The sequence below is a fragment of the Magnolia sinica genome, chromosome 4 (genome assembly GCF_029962835.1).
Source record: "Magnolia sinica isolate HGM2019 chromosome 4, MsV1, whole genome shotgun sequence".
In the NCBI taxonomy this organism is placed as follows: domain Eukaryota; kingdom Viridiplantae; phylum Streptophyta; class Magnoliopsida; order Magnoliales; family Magnoliaceae; genus Magnolia; species Magnolia sinica.
This window is the reverse complement of record NC_080576.1, coordinates 105,905,731-105,913,506: the sequence shown is the minus strand read 5'-3', so window position 1 is coordinate 105,913,506 and position 7,776 is coordinate 105,905,731. Positions and strand designations below refer to the sequence as shown.

Here is a 7,776-nt window from a genome sequence, read left to right as displayed (position 1 = left end):
CATTTTAGGATATGAGACCAAAAATGAGGTATATCCCAATCTCAAGTGGACCACATTACAGGAAACAGTGTTGAATGAACGTCGACCATTAAAAACTTTTTGGGGCTCACAAAAGCTTTAGATCAAGCTAATCTTTGTTTTTTCCCTTCATCTAGATCTGTATGACTTAATCAACAGATTGGATGTCAAATAAACAGTACAGTGGGCCTTAGGAGGATTTTAATGGTGGATATCCAATCACTTTTGTTTTCTTGTGGTGTGGTCCACCTAAGATTAATATCCCTCTCATTTTTTCTATCAAGCCCTAAAATGATCTGTAAAAATTTATGAACCACATGGATGAAACACATACATCATGGTGGGGCCCACAGAGCACCGACCACCAGCCACCGGGCTAGTGGCAGGGGAGTAGCCAATCCGTTTCCAAGATTTAAGTGGGCAACACCACATGAAACACCGGGGATTCGATACTCACCATTGAAGCCTTGGCGAGGATATTTTTTTCTTATGTAAACATGCACTTCTTCATAATCGATTTCCAGTTGCAAGAAGCAACACCAAAAAGGGCCCTTGCAGTCCCAGAGACAAAGCTACTCGCTTTAAATCACGAATATCACTAGACAAACCCCCAACCACCATGAACCTATCAGTTTGACCGTTTGGATCAACTGAATATGGTCCCACATCTAGCAAATCTTGCGGGCCAGCAAACTGTACGTTTGCTCAAAAGCAGGACCCGGCACGTATGAATAAACAAATACCCTCCGCCCGCATCTGGAATTTAACTGAGATTTGGTACGTGTCTAAATCTGAGCCGTTCGGATGGTGATCCCTGCATGGATACTACTCACCAGACGCATCCCATCTAGATCCCAAAGATCACAGGCTCGCAGAGACTTCTGAAACCTAGTTTCCCGATACGAACCAATACCGCACGTGTGAAAGGTTCATGCTGTTCACCAACTTTCCTGTAACCAGCCTACAGGGCGCCCCTTTAAGCGAAAGTGGGGCCCACCTTCATGTCCGTATGACATCCACTCCGTCCATCGGTTTTGGTAGGTCATGTTGAGACATGGGCCGAAAAATGAGGCAGGTCCAAAAGTCAAGCGGGCCTTGCCACATGAAACGGTAGGAATAGAAAACTCACCGTTAAAACAGCAAGGCTGAAATGGCTTTTTTGGCCTGTTAATGGTGGGACCACGACAGTGATCATCCGCACGCGTGGTCCAACTAGCGTACAATGAACTCGCTTCAGTAGTCCGCGGACTACAATAAGATTTTTTTCGTTAAAAAGGGAAGATGTTGAGGCGATCGCAGTGGGATTCGAACCCACGACCTTTAGATTCGGAGTCTAACGCGATATCCACTCCGCTATGCGATCTCCTTCCCCGCTTTTTCCGGTCAACGTTTCCTTCTTAAAGAGAAATCCAAGCGGACTGGTCCATACTAACCATCCATGCAACCCACCTTACACCATACACGTGGCAAAGAGGTTGGTAAATCGGGACCACCCATCTAGTGACCCAGACCTTGGATGGTCCATGTCTCAGAAATCACACCAATCAGATATCCAAGCCACCGATATCACCCATTTTCCAATTAAATGTTATGTTTTCACGACCAGTTTTAACTGTGATTGGATGGTCCAATCAGTGTGATTCTCTAATTGTGGTCCATTTAAACACAAGCATGCTCCAGTTCCCTCTCCCCTGCCCATTGCAACAATGAATATGATACACATGGACAGCTCCAATTCCCTCTCCACTGTCCATTGCACCAATTCCCTCTCCATTCAAACAAGCATCCTATATTTAGAGATATCAACTCCAAAATAAAAAATATGAGATAATGAAAAGCATAAATAGGAGTAAAATGTTGATAATGACTTTTAACCCTGTTTGTAAAAGAGGAAGAAAAAGGTGAGAGATTTCAACATTTTTGTGATGGCATGAATGAATTCAAGCGGTTGAATTCCGAGTTAAACATGCGGTCCCACCGTGATATATGTGTGTTATTCACTGTCCATCCTTTTTATCAGCTCATTTAAGACTTGAGCCCACAATTGAGGCAGATTCAAAGCATAAGTGGACCACACCACATGAAAAGTGGTCTTGAAAGCATTAGCAGTTGAAAGCTAAAACCTCCCTAGACCCACAGATATTTATTTGTCATCGAACCTGTTGATAAGATCGTTCAACCATCGATGAGGGTAACACATAAATATCAGCTTGATCCAAAACTCGTGGCCCCTAAAAGGTTTTCCACGATAAGCATTCAAATTCCAATGTTACTTGTGGTGTGGTCCACTTAAGCGGAGGATCTGCCTCATTTTTTGGGCTCATGCCCTAAAATGAGCGGGCGGATGACATGCATAAGACATATACATCATGGTGGGCACACATCTCAACTTTATACTTGGAAACTGCGAACAACCCAACTGTTGTAATTACAAGGACAACTAATGATGACTTATTTACAAGTAATTACATCAATAGCTGAAAAACCAAATAGGCGCTGGGTGTGTTTTGAAATTCCATATTTTTGTTGTGATTCTGATATAGTGGGAGTCTTTTATAAAAGTAGGAGCGTTACACGTGTAACAAAGGTGTCACCATGATACTAATCTGTCGTATACGTGACGCACTGATGATACCCAAAACAATTCAATTATTAGCTGCAACACTAAAATCACATCAACCAAATGATCCAAATTGTTAAAATGTTGGCCATCTAAATGGACAGTCAAAAATCATGGTAAGTTGCTCATTTGTGATCATTCGTTGCGCACTTGAGGCTTGAAACTTCCTTATTTTTTGTTAGAATATATATTTCAATGGACTTATTACAATCATTCAGCCTAAATATTATATATCTATGCTAATTCCAGATATTAAAGTTGATTTCGTTAATCAATTCAAGTCATGTGAATATACTAAAAAATTCTAATGCATTCCAAATAGAATATCCCAAATGGACAGTCTGGATTCTAGCACATTCCAATTACAAGTTAGCGAGCACCATTGAGGATCCATAATCACCATTTTTACAATAATAATCTTATTGATATATACGTTTGAAATCTACATTTAGAATCCTTTGCACATTTTTCGAGGAAAAGTATAGAAATGGAAAACCATTTCCACGCTTACAAATCTCTTTGACATCTTTGATTTAACTAAAAAATGCCTGGGACCAGCTCCATGACTCAGTGGTAGACATACTCTGTTTCAACACTGAGAATAAGCGTGAGTGCTCGTGTGGGTGTGTGGGCGTAAAACATAAAATAATAATAATAAACACTAAAAGAAAAAACCTGCATTAATTGAAAGTCTAAGACCCCGATTGGTTGCCACGTAAAAATGAGTACATCTCATTTTCGTTAAAAGTAATTATTTTTTTAGTTAAATTATTATTATAGTTAAAAGTAATTATGTATTAGAAAGTTAGGGAAAGATTTTAAATAATCTTGGCAACCCATAATTTATATAAACCATCATCTCTAATACATAATTAAAAAGCTGCTTCAATACACCAATGACCGGTTAAGTAAAAATAATAATAAGTTAACTTTCTTTAACCATGTTTGGTTAATAAAAAAAATTGGTTATTTTTTAAAATCTCTAATAATGGTTTTTCTTTTTAGCCACTTTTACATTTCTCCCCCTCCTAAATACACTAGTAAGGTTGGCAATGGGTCGGTTTGAGCTAGACCCAACCTAGACACTCAAGGCCCTATGCCCAAGCTCCACCCAACCTTGGCATGAGCCTAGTATAGCGGACCCAAGCCCAAAAACTTAGTAGGAGCCAGGCCCAATCAAGCTCAACCCGAAAATAAATAAAATCCTTATTCCCACAGGGATGTTCCTAATCCATCCGTTAATCAAGTGGTCCACACATACATTTTTTAAAAAAAAACATTAAAAAGGAATAAAATTAATGGTCTGCATTCAACATGCATATGTTATTTATTGGAGGATTAGAATGACATTTGTAGGATATAAGTCGTGTACATGAAGTTGGGCAAGGTTGGGCTAAAATGATTGACCCCAAGCTTGGCTTGAAAAGTTATTCGGGCTATAAATTTCAGGCCAAAGCTCAGCACATGAGCCAAAAGAATAAGTCCACGCCTAGTTCATACGAGAGTCAGGTTCATTCGCTCAGCCTAATGAAAATGAGATGAAATCATTTCTTTGTGGCAACCCAAAAAACCTAAAAAAGCGGCAGAGTATAAATTTGCGGGGCCCATGTGGCGTGATATAAAATCCAATGCGTCCAATAGGCGTACCACCCCTTGAAACTAGGCCAATCCAATCATCAAGTGGGCTAGGGTCACTTAAAAATATTTTAAGGTTCACAGTTCATGTATGTTGTTTTCTATGGTGTGGCCCATCCGATGAGTACATCAGCCTGAAATTTTGGGTCGTTTAATCATCATGGTGGGCACACTTGTTGGATGGGCTGTATTTCTTACACAAACCATTTGAGCTCCACAATGCTCGAGTGGTGAAGGGGCATTTTGGCCATTTCACCCTCCAAAAATCGCATCAAAATGGAGGAACCGATATCTATCCAAGCGCTTCCTTTTGCTTCGCTTCAATGTTCTCAAGGAAGGAACATGGACATCTTTGTCCCATACTAAGACTTCCATACGCTCAATCATATCCGTGATTATGACAAACTACAGGGGCATTTTCGGATCATCACAAAATCCTCCGCAACCACTGCAAACGACAAGAGCATCCCTCACTTTCGTAGAATCGCCATTTTACAGTGCTCGGGCCGAGAGATTCTATAATATACAGGGCCCAATTTTTCAGCGATCACAACCGTTGATGTTATGGTCCAGACGGTGGATGCTCTGTGCACCAAAATACCCCACATAGAGAGGTCAGCAACGAATAATCGATTAAAAAGCCAGATATATACGGCTAGAAATCTCCAATCAGGGGATTTTTTGTGCACGGACGGCCATCATCAGATCATGGGTCCCATTTGTGTATACCGTACAATCTCTCACTACAGAACATTGAATGATTCCAAAACGGTCGCATTACACCCGAGATCTAGTAGCGTGGAATTTCAATCGAGGCGATTGACAGATCGAATCACCACCGTCGGATCTGCCCAAAGAAAACGTGATCACTGAGAAGAAGAATCACGTACCTTGGATACGGAGACGGAAAAAACGGACACCCGATCAGACGGCGCCGGAGAAGGGAAGAAGAGGACCGAACTCCATCAACTTACATTATTTTCCGGCCGATTTCCTCCACCATTTGCTGATGAGAAAGCCATCACTTCTTCTTCTTTAGTTTTTAACGAGCGACAACTAGGGTTTGATATTCGAAGAGGACGGACCAGAATCGTCTACCCCTGTTTTACGCACCGCGTAAAACACGCAAGCTCGGAGGGGCTCTTGTAAATCCACTCCGTCCATCACGTGAGAACCTTAATTTGAACTGTAGATTACAAAAGTTCAACTCGATAAAGAACTGATTGGACACCATTGGGTAACATGTAAAGGGTTTGGCTAGTGTCCCGCCCCTAGCCAATGGTCAATGCTCTGTGGGCCCCATCATGGTGTATTTGTTTCATCCACGCCGTCTTTTTTCACTTTTTCCAGATCTGATGACATAATCAACGGGTTGGATGTCAAATAAACATTACTATGGGCCATAGGAGATTTTTAATGGTGAAAATTCAATCAATACTGTTTTCCTATGGTGTAGTCCACCTGATATTTAGATCAGCCTCATTTTTAGTATTATTCCTAAAATGATGTAGAAAAATAGATGGACGGCGTGGATGAAACAAATACATCGTTGTGGAGCCCACAGAGCACCGACTACTGGCCAGCTGGTTAGTGGCAGCATAACTATCCAAACCAGGTCCACATGTACAGAGAAGCTGATTGCCTGTGACCCGGGCACATAGATGTACCTGTGCCCGGGGATGTGTGGGGCTCAAGGATATGTCCGTGACAAATCCACTCCGTCCATATGTTTTAAAAGATCACGATAGGACAGAATTCTAAAAATCAGGCAGATCCAAGACTCAGGCAGGCCACACCAAATTAAACAGTGGGAACGGAAAATTCCACCGTTGAAACCTTCCTGGGTCTGACCATTATGTTTATATGCCATCCAAACCGTTCATTTTGGTTATTACCGCTCAAATAAACTGTAGGCACAAATATCATCCTGATTCAAAACTTCTGTCCCCCCAACGCATTCAATACCAACTATGTCTTGTGATATGGCCCACATGAGTTTTGGACCTGCCTGATCCAGACTTCTTTATTATCGTGGTCTTGCAAAACAGATGGTCGGAGTGGATTCGTCGTGGAAATCTTTCTAAGCCCCACACAGCCCCAGCAATATCTCTGTTCCCAGGGTCACAGGCAATCCACTTCCATATAATACCTCCTAGTTCACGCAGGGTGGACCACATGAGTTTTAGATCAGGCTTAATTTTGAATTTTACACGTGAGTAACAGATTTGATCAAAGGTACACACCATCGTGGCCCCACACAAACCTATGGTTGGGATTTCACCTCCACTGTTCCCTGTGGTGTAGCCTACCTGAGCTGTGGATTTGGCTGATATTTTGCGGGCGGACCCCACAGAGCTCGGCTGTGATTTTGGTCCACGAAGGACTGTGCTTGCGCAGGCATAATTTCCAACCATCCATCTTCACATTTTCACCATGGATCCTAATACTTAAAATTCGGTCAAGTACAAGACTCACATGGTGGGCCATGCTATAGTTAACGGTGACAACTCACATGCTGAATCAACTAGCTCCAAAAATGAATAGCGCTGAAGCGCACAACCTATACCAGGCCATCAAAGCAATTAACATGCCCCAATGAGTAGAAGGGCACGACAGTTACGCCAAAACCTTTGGCGCGAGCCAGGGTGGAGCGGTTGTCGGTATGGATCTTAGTGATAGTAGCAAATATTCAAATGAGAACATCGAAGTCAGGAGAATGAAAATGTTCCATGTGAACTATACTTCCACATGAGTTGGTCATTTCTAAGAGACGGGAGAAGGCCGTCCCACCACCCGAACTTCGAAAGAGAATCGTGTTAAAATTCCTAAATATCATGCTTAAAATTTTAAATTCATAATGTGCATGCACATGCGCATGTGAATCTTTTACTATCCTAGTCCTTGGAATCTATTAGTATTGGTTTGGATTATGTATATACATGATAGTGGACCCACATGCAATTTGAACGATTTTAATGGTAGAACTTCCAATCTCAACCATTCGTAGTCCGCCTTAGTGCTCAATCACTTGATTTTTGCGCCTCACGGGACCAACCATACCAGTGTCTGGCTGAACCCATTATATTTTAATCATTGATTATCTAATAGTAATAAATATTACTTTCTTAATTTACAAATATTCTATAAATAATGAAACAGATTCTCACTTGGTGTGTAGGACATGTACAGTATCCAATCCGTCCAACAAGGTCAATCATATATGAAAAGTGACCCCACCTAGTGTGCTAGCCAGGGGTATTACCTTGTAGTCCGTCTAATGGGGTGGTCCCACCGTGAAAGTAGGCACCTTAAAAGTTTGGCAGATCCAACCATGTGCGGCGAATGAACAGATTCACCGAGTTTAAGTTGAGCAAGTTTGGCAGATCCAACCATCTGAAAAAAAACATGCTGTACCTAGTACGTACAACACCGTCACAGGTGTGGACGCGAACCGAAAATTTTCGAACCGAGTTCGAGTTGCCCAAGCTCGACTCGACTCGGAT

At 41.8% G+C, this 7,776-nt stretch overlaps 1 long non-coding RNA gene and 1 other non-coding gene across 2 annotated transcripts; both read right to left on the bottom strand.

Annotated features, from left to right (window-relative positions):
- Window positions 1-1,308: 1,308 nt before the first annotated feature.
- TRNAR-CCG (transfer RNA arginine (anticodon CCG)) lies at window positions 1,309-1,381 on the bottom strand. Its single transcript has one exon. It is a non-coding gene; the product is annotated as a tRNA-Arg (tRNA).
- Window positions 1,382-2,928: 1,547 nt separating this feature from the next.
- Window positions 2,929-5,457, bottom strand: LOC131243656 (uncharacterized). The gene is made up of 2 exons (XR_009170161.1): window positions 5,164-5,457; window positions 2,929-3,222 (listed from the first exon to the last, which is right to left on the bottom strand). It is a non-coding gene; the product is annotated as an uncharacterized LOC131243656 (long non-coding RNA).
- Between the last annotated feature and the right edge of the window lie 2,319 nt (window positions 5,458-7,776).